Source organism: Chiloscyllium plagiosum, unplaced genomic scaffold (assembly GCF_037043375.1).
Source record: "Chiloscyllium plagiosum isolate Xiang-an unplaced genomic scaffold, Cpla_swu_hap1 HiC_scaffold_4, whole genome shotgun sequence".
Classification (NCBI taxonomy): domain Eukaryota; kingdom Metazoa; phylum Chordata; class Chondrichthyes; order Orectolobiformes; family Hemiscylliidae; genus Chiloscyllium; species Chiloscyllium plagiosum.
In genome coordinates, this window is record NW_028270142.1 from 118,781,669 (window position 1) to 118,794,701 (window position 13,033).

Genomic DNA, 13,033 nt, shown 5'->3' on the forward strand with positions numbered 1-13,033 from the left:
CCACTCTCTGGCTGAAGAAATGTCTCCTCATTTCCATTCTAAATTGACCCCCTCTAATTCTAAGGCTGTGACCATGGGTCCTAGTATCCCTGCCTGACAGAAACAAATTCCCAGTGTCCAGCCTTTCTAAGCCATGCATTATCTTGTAAGTTTCTATTAGATCTCCCCTCAACCTTCTAAACTCTAATGAATACAATCCCAGCATCCTCAGCCGTTCATTGTATGTTAGGCCTACCATTCCAGGGATCATCCATGTGAATCTGTGCTGGACACACTTCTGTGCCAGTATGTCCTTCCTGAGGTGTGGGGCCCAAAATTGGACACAGTATTCTAAATGGGGCCTAATCAGAGCTTTATAAAGTCTCAGTAGCACATCGCTGCTTTTACATTCCAACCCTCTTGAGATATTACAACATTACATTTGCTTTCTTAACCAGGGACTCAACTTGCAAGTCAACCTTTAGAGAATCCTGGAATAGCACTCCCAGATCCCTTTGTACTGTGGCTTTATGAATTGTCTCACCATTTGGAAAATAGTCTATGCCTGTATTCTTTTTTCTAAAGTGCAAGACTTTGCAATTGCTCACATTGAATTTCATCAGCCATTTCTTGGACCACTCTCCCAAACTGTCTACATCTTTCTGCAGCCATCTCAACTCCTCAGAATTACCTGCCTATCCGCCTAACTTCATATTATCGGCAAACTTCACCAGAATGCCCGTAGTCCCTTCATTCAGATCATTAATATGTAAAGTGAACAGCTGCGGCCCCAACACTGAACCCTGTGGGACACCACTTGTCACTAGCTGCCATTCCAAAAAAGAACCTTTTATCCAAACTTTCTGCCTTCTGTCAGACAGCCAGTTGTCAATCTATGCCAGTAGCTCACCTTGGGTCTTCACCTTACTCAGCAGCCTCCCGAGAGGCACATTATCAAAGGCCTTTTGGAAGTCTAGGTACATAACATCCACCAGGTTTCCCTGATCTAATCTACTTGCTACCTCTTCAAAGAATTCTCACAGGTTTGTCAGGCACGACCTCCCCTTACTAAATTCATGCTAACTTGTTCTAATCTGACCCTGCACTTCTAAGAATTTAGAAACCTCATCCTCAACGATGGTTTCTAGAATTTTGCCTACAACCGAGGTTAGGCTAATCGGCCTATAATTTTCCATCTTTTGTCTGATCCTTTCTTGAACAGGAGGGTTACAACAGCGATTTTCCAATCATCTGAGACTTTCCCTGACTCCAGTGTTGTTTGAAAGATTACAACCAATGCCTCCATTATTTCTTCAGCCACCTCCCTCAGAACTCTAGGATGTAGCCCATCGTGCCAGGAGATTTATCAATTTTTAGACCTTTTAGCTTTTCTAGCACTTTCTCTTTTGTAATGGCTACTATACTCAACTCTACCCCCAACTCTCCTTAATTGTTGGGATATTACTCATGTCTTCCATTGTGAAGACTGACACAAAGTATTTATTACATTCTTCAGCTATTTCCTTATCTCCCATCACTAGCCTTCCTGCATCAATTTGGAGCAGTCCAATTTCTACTTTTGCCTCTCGTTTGTTTCTTAAGTATTCAAAGAAACGTTTACTATCATTTCTAATATTACTTGCTTGATTACCTTCATATTTGATCCTCTCCTTCCTTATTTTTCCCTTTGTTATCCTCTGTTTTTATAGTCTTCCCAATCTTCTGATTTCCCAGTGCTCTTGGTCACTTTATAGGCTCTCTCTTTTACTATGATACATATCCTGACTTCCTTTGTCAGCCATGGCTGTCTAAAGCTCCCTGCAAAATCTTTATTTTCTTTGGGATGAACCTCTATACTGTGTCCTCAATTACACCCAGAAACTCCTGCCATTGTTGCTCTACTGTCTTCCCTGCTAGGCTCTGCTTCCAGTTGATTTTCATCCGTTCCTCTCTCATGCCCTTGTAATTACCTTTATTTAACTGTAACACCATTACATCTAATTATGCCTTCTCTCTTTCAAACTGCAGACTGAACTCTACCATATTATGCCTCCTAAGTGTTCTCTTACTTTAAGATATTTTATAAAGTTGGCTCATTACATAGCACTAAGTCCAGAATAGCCTGCTCCATTGTGGGCTCCATCACAAGATGTTCCAAAAGCCATCCTGTAAGCATTCCATGAATTCCCTTTCTTTGGATCCACTGGCAACATTATTCACCTCGTCTATTTGCATATTGAAATCCCCTATGATCACCGGGACCTTGTCTTTCTGACATGCCTGATCTATTTCCTGGTACACCTTGCGCCCCGGTCCTGACCACTGCTAGGAGATCTGTACATCACTCCCATTATGGTTTTTTTTGCCTTTGTGGTTCCTCAACTCCACCCACAGAGACTCCATATCTTCTGACCCTATGTCATTCAGTGCCATAGATTTAATTTCATTCTTAACTAACAAGGCAACTCCACCCCCTCTGCCCACCTCCTGTCTTTTTGATAAGTTGTAAATCCTTGGATGTTTAACTGCCAGTCCTGAACCCCCTGCAACTACGTCTCTGTGATCCCTACCAAATTATAATAATTCACGATGATTTGTGCCTTTAATTCATCTACTTTGTTACAAATACTGTGAGCATTCAGGTAAAGCACCTTAATGCTAATTTTCTTATCCTCATGATTTCCATCACCTCTAGTAGTATGTCCTAAGTTATCCTCCCTTTTTGCTTCATTCCTAATCTGCCTTGAACTTAAACCCTGCACACATGCTAACCTGCTGCTTATCTTTCTACTTGACTCCATACTTCCTGTTGCTTTCCCTTTCCCTTCCCCCGACTCACAAGTTTAAAGTCCTAGTGACCACCCTATTTATCCTTTTCGCCAGAACACTGGTTCCAGATCGATTCAGACTGTCCCGGTTACAAAACTGATGCCAATGTCCCCTGAAATGGAATCCCTCTTTCCCACACCAATCTCTTAGCCATGTGTTTACTTCCCTAATTTTCTTATCCCTTTGCCAATTAGCATGTGACTCGGGCAGTAATCCAGAGATTATGACCCTTGAGTACCTGTTCTTCAATTTCCTTCCTAGTGCTTGATGCTCCCCAAACAGGTCCTCCTTCCTAGCCTTGCCTATGTTGTTTGTGCCAATGTGGACCACAACAACTGGATCGTCTCCTTCCCGCTCCAATATCCTTTCAAGCCGGTCGGAGATGTCCTGCACCCTGGTACCAGGCAGGCAACACACCACGCGGGACTCCCGATCCGGCTCGCAAAGGATACTATCTGTCTCTCTAATTATAGAATCCCCCTATAACTTTGGTCATATTTCCATGATTGAATTGAAAACAATCCCCTTAACTCCTCAAACCATTTTCCAAGGCTGCTCCCTGCCCCAACAGTGCTAGTGCCTGGCAACTGTATCAATATCCCTAAAACATTTTCTCAAACAGACTTGATCATAGGATCCTCTCCCCACGGCTTTTCCCCAACACGGAATCTTATGAAGACCATAATGAATAGTATTAGAAACATGAAGAGTAAAAGAACACTGGCTGGCTAGCATTTATTGACTGTCCCTAGTTGTCCTTCAGAAGGTGATGGTGAGCTGCCTTTTTTGACTGCTACAATCCATCTGCTGTGGGTCAACCACAATGCTATTGGGCTGGAAATTCCAGGATTTTTACCCAGCAACAGTGAGGGTTTGGTGATATATTTCCAAGTTAGGATGGTGAGTGGCTTGGAAGGAATCTTAAAGTTGGTGGTGGCCCATGTATCTGTTGCCCTTGCCATTGAGTCATAAGGTCATAGAGCTGTATAGCATGTAAACAGGCCCTTTGATCCAACTCATCCATTGCCTTCATGTCAAGGGTTATCACTCTCACCTCACCTCTGGAATTCAGCTCCTTTGTCTGTGTTTGAACCGAGGTTGTAACAAGAGAAAGGGTTGGTTCACTAAAGGGTAAGGAAGGAAGGTTGTGTGTCGAACCTGAGGAAATGGGTGAGATTCTCAATGATTACTTTGCATCAGTGTTCACTGAGGAGAGGGACATGATGTAGGCCAGACCAGGTGAGGATGGCAGCTTTCCTTCCCTGAAGGACATTAGTGAACTCGATGGATTTTTTCAACAATTGGTTTCATGGTCCTCGGCAGTTTCTTAATTCTAGATTTTTATAAATTGAATCTCAGATTCCACTGTCTGCCATAACAAAATTTGCCAATATTCGAAATTTGCCCCAGAACATTAACTTTGCTTTTGGATTAATAGTCAAGCTCTAATACCACTAGGCCATCGCCTCCCCACAGCTGTTGTCACTATAACTAGCACCACTACTTGTGGCATAGACTAACTTCTCTTATATGCTGGGGTGGGTGAGGCTTGAACACAGATTTTCTGTCTCAGAGGGGTCTTTTTTTAAAATGTATTTACTTATAATCTAATCTGTTTTCATGACCTTTCCAGGCACTGAATTTCAGATCATCATAACTGGCTATGGAAAAATCTTTGTTCTGATATTCTGTCTATTTCTTTTATCTTAGGTTTGGGTCCTCTGAGTATGATTATCAACTCATCTTTCACTGGAAACAACTTACTTCTTCCACGCCCCTCATAACATTGACCATCTTGATTAAATCTTCCCTAGCCTTTGCTCTAAGGAAAACAATGCCAGTTTATCTAGTCTCTTCACACAACTGAAGTCCCTCATCTACAGTATCAGTTTACATGTAGTCTTGTATATATTTATGAAGGATGCTATCATGTCTGACTTCATGGGTCTGCATTAGAAAAATATAATCAGGGCTGTCATGATTGTTATTCTTTACAGAGTGTGCATTTTATTAGTTTTCTGTTGATACTGGGGGATTTTTCGAATATTGGCAAATTACATTATGCTTGTTTATCTTCCTAAGGGTAGCAAAGAGCCTCACCTCAAAAAAAGATTTCAGTTTGGCAGACTAGGCTGTTAATCCACACACTTAAATGACTCTAGTCAAATCATTGTTGCAGTTACTAATGTCTTTTTGTGCGACAGAGTTGAATGGAGGTATTATTCACTGGAGTCAGTACTGAGAAAACTTAATACCCTGTCTGGCTTCAAAAGAAATACAATCCCATCAGGATAAGAGGAACACCTAATTCATGTATCGGGATCTGTAGCTAGCGGGAAATAAGCAGCATTTAAAGATGCAACCTCTCCTTTCCTTTCCTTCCTGTCTTGTTGCTTTTCATCTTCATCTTCAGGTAAATGACATTGCCAACCTGGAATTGGATCAAGCTACGATTGTGTTGTGAGCAGCATTTCATGAGAAAGAATCAATATATCTGCCAGTGCTAAGTGATTGTGTCCAACTGAAGTGAGTTGCAGGGGCATCAAGCAGTGGATCAGTTACTTGTGGTTTGCTTTCGCACCTGGGACTGAAGCGATCAGTGATATTTTCTTTCTTTCATTTCAGAAAAAAGCTATTTATCATTTCCAATTGATTATCATATACTTTGAAAGGCTTTTACAATTATATATTCTGTGCTTGAAGCAGCTCCCCTCATCTCGCCAGCTTTATTTGAGGTGAGTGTTTTTATGTTTGTTATGGGTCAATCTTGCCCCAGACGTGTCATTTCTGACCAGATGTTGAGGGTGCAAGTACAATTCCACTTCAAAGGGACAATATCAAAAAGTTGCTGGCCAAAATAAAAGAAAGGGACCCACAGCGTTTGGGCCAGGGTTTTAAAACAAGTTCCACATTAGCCCAGAAATTAATCGTTTTTTTTGCTGGTTGATAGAGTTGCGGGCTGTGCAGAATGCTTCCTTTGCAACACCATTCCTTAGGTCAGCAATGCAACAAAGGTCCAGTTAATATTTGCCACCACTTCCTTCCTATACGGCATCTGGCAGCTGATGGTGTACTTACAGGGTCAGTGTTATCCCCTTGACTTTGCAAATAGAGAAAGCACGTTTTTGATGTTCATTTTCAGGTGGCTTTGCCCAAGCCTGCTGAATTGACGGGTGTGTCTGAACATCATACTAGTACCTCTTCTGTAATATAAAAGAATGCTGTGATTGAGATGCTCCTTCAAGGGTTTAATAACACATTCACATCTCATTGTGAGAGCATTTGGAGTCCCTTAATACATTGGAAACTTTTTCTTCCACCAGTGATGTCTGGAACAGTGAGGGCTGTTTTTTTAAAAATTGCAATGGGGTGAGGGGGGAGCCAGAACTGCCTCAAAATGACATTTCGTCAGTTGTTACACTCAGCCTTTTTAATGTATGATACATTTCCATAGGTTTTGACCTTGCTACTGTATTCTGAGTTTTTGTAACCATGCCTCACTGAAGGTTTTCCAACACCTTTTGTATTTTTGAAACTACTTATTTCTTTCAAAAGGATGGCGAAAAGAAAGTCATGCTTTCCCTTGAAATGGAGCAGGATGAATGCCAGTCTTCCAAAAAGTGAGAGAGAGAGGAGAGTCACATTCGTTGTTGTTAGGACACCATTCAAGCCTGACCTGACTGATATTGTGCCAAAGTCCTCATTTCCTCCAAACATGTGGTTGGAAGTATGTCTAGAGGCTTACCCTCCAGCGCCAATAAAGGAGGTTTAGAGGAAAGTAAGTACATTAACGTAAAGATGCAAAAACCTAAGGGGTTGAAATTTGTCTTGTATGGTGGCCCAAACTGGATGGTATTGGATTGGCTGCAATCACAGACAGTACTCACTATTCAGTGCCATTCCAATTATTGGAGTGAATGTTTGGGTATGACAGTGACCAAGTCCAGTGGTTGCATGGCCTAATGCATGAGGTGTCTGACTTTAATGTGGTTCATGAATAATCAGAAGTCCTGCTGCACTTACATTAGTGATACAGTGATGGTGTCTCCATCTTTGAGTCAGGAGGCCTGGGTTCAAGTCTCACCTGCTCTCTGTCATATCTCCTCTGAGCAGGTTATTCAAAAATATCAATAACAGCCACCAATCACTTCCACTGATTCTGCACCTCTGCCTGGGACAAAGTTTTGCCCTGACACTGCTTTGAATCAAGATAAAGTCAACAAGAATAGGATTAAAGATGACAGCTTAATTTGAGTGTGAATATTAGATAAGTGTAACTTCTATGATTCTCTTAGGAAATGTTTGGTTCATGGTGTAATAGACAACATTTGACTGAATAACCTGGCACTTGGGTGAAGTAATAGATTGCTGCTCTCCTTTGTGAAACTATTGCCTGACATAACTCTTTGCTTTCAAGATAAGGGGAGAAAGAGGAAAATATGTTTCTGTAAAGAAGACAAGGTGACAAAGAATAAAGCAGTTCTAAGAGAAATATTATCTGGCCCACTTCACCTTTGTGCATTATTTGTAAGAAATGTTTCAACGTAGGGACAATGGAACAGCCACAAATTAACACCAAGCAGAATAAGCACTAAGATGCTGACCAGCACTGGCATGAAATAAAACAACTTGCATTTTAGATGGATTTGTTCTCGTCAGCCTTTATAGAAAATAACAGTTTAGACAGAGACCCATCCAGGTTAAATCTTCATTTTCAAACATTTGAAAATACTTATTAGGAGCAGAGGTAGACCATTCAGACTATCAAATTCTGATTTGGTATTCAATAAGATCATGGTAGATTTGATTTAAATTCCACATGCCCATTATCCCCAATAACTCTTGAATCCCTTGCCAACAAGAATCTATCCACCTTAAAAATCTTCAATGAGGCAGAGAGTTCTAAAATTGTACAACCCTCTGATAGAAAATAAATTCTCCTCACCTCTGTCTGAAAAAAGGCCACCCTAATTTTCAAACAGTGCCCCCTACCTCTAGATTAACTCACAAAAGGAAACATCATTCCCATATCCACCTTATTGAGACTGTTCACCCTACTGTCAGATCTTATCTACTTCAATTAAGTCCCCTTTTTTTTAAACACCAATGGAACCATGTCCAGCCTGTCCAAACTATCCCTGTAAGACATTCTAGATATTAATCTAATAAACCTCCTGTGATCTACCTTCCACAACTTTCCATCCTCCCTTAAGTGAGGAAACCAAAGCTGCACACTGTATTCAAGACCTGGCCTCAGTAATATGCTGAATAACTGAAGCATAATACCCTTATTTTTATGCTCAATTCTTCTTGTAATTAATGACAGCATTTCATTGGCCAATTCCTTGCTGTACCTGCATCAATTGTGACGCATGCACATTTAGTTTCTCTCCAAGCTTCTCTCTTCCTGTATTTGATGTGAATTTGCACCTTGACTCGTCGCCAGTGCTATGTTTTTCGATATCCTTAAGCTTCTCAAAGTAACAAAATTAAAAATAAGAGACAGGAGTCGGAAATCACAAGAATCATGTTCCATACAAAGATAATGAGGCTGCATTGCAATTTTGGTCTAAGTGTGAGTCAGGGCTGCAAACACATCTTTATTACATTCTTCTTAGGCAGTTTCTTGAAACCAAAGATGACTGTCTTCCACTCTACAGTTGTGATAATATATTAAATAATTCAATGCTGGATTCACATGCCTTACCACGGTGGAAGAGGGTGGGGGAAACACAGTGGAGGGTAGACCAATGGTGATGGGTGACATCCACTGAGGAAAAAGTGTCAGGTTGGGTCCATTGGGAAAATGGGGAGCTTAGATAGGGATCCCGAGAAAGAGTAGTGGCTAGCAGAGGTCTGGTTGAGTCTGATGGGGAACGGATAGTTGGGGAGGTAGGAAAAAGGGGAGGACAGAAATGGGGTGGTTTGTCAGGTTGGATTCAGTGAGGGCATCTGGTAGGTTGTGGGAAAGAGGGAAGGAGAGACCTGGATCCTTGGATGGGTTTTGTGTCAGGGTTTAGCTGGTGTAGATGATCAGCTGGAGGCGCAGTTGCCGAGGGTGTGAGGTTTGTATGTGTCCATTTAATCATTATTCAGAATTTAGACTTGGTATTGAATAATCTTACTTTTCTTGAGTAACTATTTTGTTTAATTCCTTTTGAACCATCCAAAGATTTTGACTTGACAGCAGATTTTCAGGAGATCCAGGTGCAGAGGAATTTCCAAGTGGAAAGTATAATTTCCTTCAGAGTATACTGCAGTGATGATCTCACAGGTTTCCCATGCACAATGTCTAACAACCCTGGAATAATGGCTGTCTGACCAGTGAAGAATCTGAGCCATGGTTCCTCAGTCTGCCAAAAGATGTACTGGCAATCCCAGACCTGCGAATGGATTCTGCTCTTGAATCCATTTACAAGCTGATTTGTATGCAAGTCAGAACACAATGAAGGACAATATAAATTAACTGTTCATTATTACAAAAAATGTCAGATCTTTAAAATTATACCCTGGAATGGGGTTGCCTTTGTACGTACGAGCCTTCAAAGGTTGTCTTTCACAAATCAGAGAATCCCTGAACAGGCACGATGAAGGCAATGTTGAGTTTCATCATCAATATCTACCCTCACTGCAAGGAAGCTCCCAAGTTATAGCATTTTTCTCGCATTGTCTGATGACTCACCATGTATGGCGATAGTTTTTGGGGGGGGGAAGGGAGGTGGTTGGGCAGTGTTATGTGGATTGAACGGACTCATAATGGATCTTTGCCTTTTGGTTGTTTGGCCTAAGGCTCATGCACAAATCTCTGTAAACGCGTCAGTCAGAAGAACTCAGCTCTTGGATGTCAATAGTTTGAGAATACAGTGTGAATATCAGTTTCTCAACATATTGATTTACTCCTTGTGATATCAAGAAATGGCTGACTGCACTGGATACAACAACGACTATAGGTCCAGACAACATGCTGGCCATTTTACTGAAGACTTGAGCTTCAGAACTACCCACTCCCCTTGCCAAGTTATTTCAGTATAGTTACAACATGGTATCTATCCAACAGTGTGGAGAATTGCACAGGCTTGTCGAGTCCACAAAAAACAGTATAAATCCAACCCAGCTAGTTACCAAAATAAAACAAAGAGATCTGAAACAAAAGCAGAACCTGCTGTAGAAACTCCTGCAGGTGTGGCAACATCTGTGGGAAGAAAACAGAGTTATCATTTCTTAATGTTTAATGTTAATGTTAATGTTTATTCTCAGTCATTAACAAGTAATGGAAAGTGTTTCCACATGACATCTACATCAGTAATGCTCAGTTTGGATTCTGCCAGGGCCACTTAGCTCCTGATATCTTTCCAACCTTGGAGACAGTGAGGTCTGCAGATGTTGGAGATCAGAGCTTAGAGAGTGTTGCTGGAAAAGCACAGCAGATCAGGCAGCATCCGAGGAGCGGGAAAATCGACGTTTTGGGCTGGAGGAATGAGGCCTTGGTCCAAATATGAATAAAGGAGTTAAATTCAAAGGATGAAGTGAGGATAACTGCCCTTGATATCAAGGCAATATTTGACTGGGATAGCATTAAAGAAAACTGGAAAACTGGAATCAATGGAAATCAGAGGAAACTCATTGTTAACACAAAGGAAGATTGGTATAGTATTGAAAACCAATTACCTCAGCCCCTCAGCATCACTATTGCAGGATAGTGTCCTGGATGCAGTCAGCTTCATCAATGATATTCTGTCCAGAAATGAGGAGGTTCACTAGTGTTTGCATAATGTTCAGCTCTATTTGCAACTCCTCAAATGCTAAACATTTCCTGCTGGCAGATGTTTTCTGTCAGCAGATGTAATTACACACCTCTGGAACAGGTGGGATTTGAACATGGGCCTCCAAGCTCATGGATATTACCATGGTGTCACAACAGCCCCTCGGTTCCTCTCCCGTATTCAGCAAGATCTGGGAAATAACAATTAGGCTTGGGCTAATAAGTAACCAGTAACAATCAGACCTCATAAGGCAATGATTATCTCCAACAAGAGAGAATATAGCAATGCTCCTTCAATGTTGAGCAATATTTGCATCACAGAATCTACTACAAACCAACCGACTCCCACAGCTACCTGGACTACACCTCCTCCCATCCTGCCCCCTGTAAAAACGCCATCCCATTCTCCCAATTCCTTCGTCTCCGCCGCATCTGCTCCCAGGAGGACCAGTTCAAAATACGTACAACACAGATGGCCTCCTTCTTCAAGGACTGCAATTTCCCCCCCGACATGGTCGACGGTGCCCTCCACCGCATCTCCTCCACTTCCCGCTCCTCCGCCCTTGAGCCCCGCCCCTCCAACCGCCACCAGGACAGAACCCCACTGGTCCTCACCTACCACCCCACCAATCTCCATGTACAGCGCATCATCCGCCGTCACTTCCGCCACCTCCAAACAGACCCCAGCACCAAGGATATATTTCCCTCCCCTCCCCTATCAGCTTTCCGTAGAGACCACTCCTTCCGCGACTCCCTTGTCAGATCCACACCCCCCACCGACCCAACCTCCACTCCCGGCACCTTCCCTTGCAACCGCAGGAGGTGCAACACTTGCGCCCACACCTCCCCCCTCACTTCTCTCCAAGGCCCCAAAGGAAACTTCCATATCCGCCACAGATTCACCTGCACCTCCACCCACATCATCTACTGCATCCGCTGCAGCCGGTGTGGCCTCCTCTATATTGGGGAGACAGGCCGCCTACTTGCGGAGCGATTCAGAGAGCACCTCTGGGCCACCCGGACGAACCAACCCAACCAACCTGTAGCACAGCATTTCAACTCCCCCTCCCACTCCACCGAGGATATGCAGGTCATTGGACTCATCCACCGCCAAACCACAACAACCCGACGGTCGGAGGAGGAGCGTCTTATCTTCCGACTGGGAACCCTCCAACCACAGGGGATGAACTTGGACTTCACCAGTTTCTTCATCCCCCCTCCCCCCACCTTGTCTCAGCCGAATCCCTCCAGCCCGGCACCGCCTTCCTGACCTGCAGTCTTCTTCTTGACCTCTCCGCCTCCATCCTACTCCGACCTATCACCCTCACCTTGACCTCTTTCCACCTATCACATTTCCAACGCCCCTCCTCCAAGTCCCTCCTCCCTACCTTTTATCTTCTCCTGCTGAACACTCTCTGCTCATTCCTGAAGAAGGGCCTGTGCCCGAAACGTCGAATCTCCTGTTCCCTGGATGCTGCCTGACCTGCTGTGCTGTTCCAGCAATAAAGTTTCAACTTGCATCACAGAATGCCATGCCAACAACGTATTAAGGATAATATAACTGGAAACGTGCTGTGGCTACAAGAGCAAGAAAAGGTTTGGAATTCTGTGATGAGAAATACACCTACTGTCTCTTTAAAACTCTTCACAATCTTCAAGGCACACGGCAGGAGTGTGATGGAAATATTTCCACTTGCCCGATGAGTTCATCTTCATTGATGCTCAAAAAGTTCAACATCATCTGGAAAAGAATAGCTGGGTCGGATGGCACCCCATCCAACACTTTAAACATTTGCTTCCCTCCATTACCAGTGCACAACAGCAGCAGTGTTTGACATCTGTAAGAATCACTGCAGTAATTTACCATACCTCCTTCAACAGTCTCTCCCAAATCTGCAACTATTATCACCGAGACAAACAAGATCAGCTATTGCCTACAGCTTCCCTCTAAGCCACACGACAGTGTAACCTGGGACTATATCATTGCTCCTTCATTGTGTTGTGTCAAGAACTTGGAACTCCCTTCCTAAGACCACTCTAGGTTTATCTGTATCAAATGGACTACAATGTTCAGGAAGGAGGGTCATCACCAGCTTCTCAGAGAAATTGGGGTTGAATAATTAATGCTCGGCGTGCTAGGGATGTCCACACCTCACAAACAAATGGAAACATGAAAAAGAAGCTACTGCAAGTTTAGAAAGTGAGCAGGAGATCCAATTATTGAAACACAATTTCACACTGCACTGAAGCTATATGAGGTGGTGAAATGAATTGGCTACAGTATATTATAGTCAGGTCTCAATCCATGTAACCTGAAATGCTTTTCATTGACGTCAGCAATATTAACATAGTATAGTTGCTTCAGTATTGATAACGACTTGAGAATACAAAACAGCCTTGCTTGCCTTGTATATAAATTTTCTATTTCTCCATTCCCCTGAAAATGTTATAGAGTGTTAGAAA